Below are 1,478 nucleotides of genomic sequence, written 5' to 3' on the forward strand. Positions count from 1 at the left end.
GTGCACCCCGAAGCCCAATTAGCATAGTAAATAAAAACTTTTAATTTAATTACTTTGTGAAGATGCTTCGCTGTCACGATGTCAAAATATTGCATGTTAATAATCATAAAAGATAACAACATGCTGCTTCATAGAAATTATAGTTTTGCATGGCGATGACATTTCCTTGTCAATACGTTGCCCAAAAATGTCTTTTTGTCAAGAGCAAGATTTTTGTTTGCATATCCGAACCGAACAAACAGAAGATTCGTAAACTTGAAACCGATTTGTTTGCTTTCCAAGTCCACAAGAAGGCAAAAATTTTCAAGTTTTGATTTTTAGATGTTTGCGTGTCAATGTGTGGTTTTTGTGCCTTCTACGAAGAAAGTAAACAAACACAAATTCCAACAATAACCACATAATCTAGAGGTTTTAATTTCATTGCGTCGTTTGGGTGTCTTTCTACTCTTTCGTTTTGCTTTCGACAACAAAAAATGTAATAATAACAACTCCATCATCAAAACTATTACGAAATTTTTACCCGGGATGAAAACTTTTCTTGTGAATAACAAAAATATTTTCGGTAAATCAACTACGCTGCCACAACACTTTTAACAACTATTTTTCATTCTTCCTTTTTTTTTAAAAAGAGAGTTTTTTTTATCGTTCGGGCATTAACGGTTCATTGTTTGAACATAAATGCGCTCTGATAACGATTTTGCAAGTACATCTGAAAATGAAGGAAAATAAGATAAAAAATGAGAAAATTGTGACTTACCTTTGCCAACAATACCAAAAAAAAAAGTATAAATGTAACAACTGCAACCAAACAAAATTTTGTGTGTCGAAATGGAAGTTCATACGAAAATTGTGTTACATCATCAAATACTTGGGTTTTGTAAAAATGTATTGTTAGACATTTTTAAGTTGACTGTAAGTTGCAGACAGGCGGAAGAATGAGAAAATTTTTGTATGTAAGTAATTTATGGTTTCTGTGTTGACCTCTTCTTCGTTGCTTACTGATTGTTTCTTTTCGTTTTCTCTCGTTTTCTGTGATACTGCATTCTATTCTCTTAATACTCCTTCAGCTTCGAGGCAAGTTGTTTGTTTCAAGTGAATGTGTGTCTGTGAGAAAATAAAAAAAATTCACTTGAAAAACACGAATAAATCAATGTACTTTAAAATTGTTCCTGCTTTGTTGTTTTCTCCTTCGACCAGAATTATATTCCAGCAGAGACTTGAGGCTTTATAATACACTTGAAAAGTTGTAAATATGTTGTTGTTATCGAAAGTATTTGAAGTTTAGTGCTAAAGATTGCTGCTAACTGTTTTTAAAAGTATTAAAAAAGTTTGTGATCGTGTGCAATAAAATTTATCGAAAGTCGAATGTGGCGACATCTGGACTGCAATTGGCATCCTTGAAATTACATTTGCACCGAGCGAGACATAAAAACTCGTGTGTGAAGGATGAGTGAGGATTGTTGAAGCATGAAATTGAG

This window comes from Culicoides brevitarsis, chromosome 1 (assembly GCF_036172545.1).
Source record: "Culicoides brevitarsis isolate CSIRO-B50_1 chromosome 1, AGI_CSIRO_Cbre_v1, whole genome shotgun sequence".
NCBI lineage: Eukaryota > Metazoa > Arthropoda > Insecta > Diptera > Ceratopogonidae > Culicoides > Culicoides brevitarsis.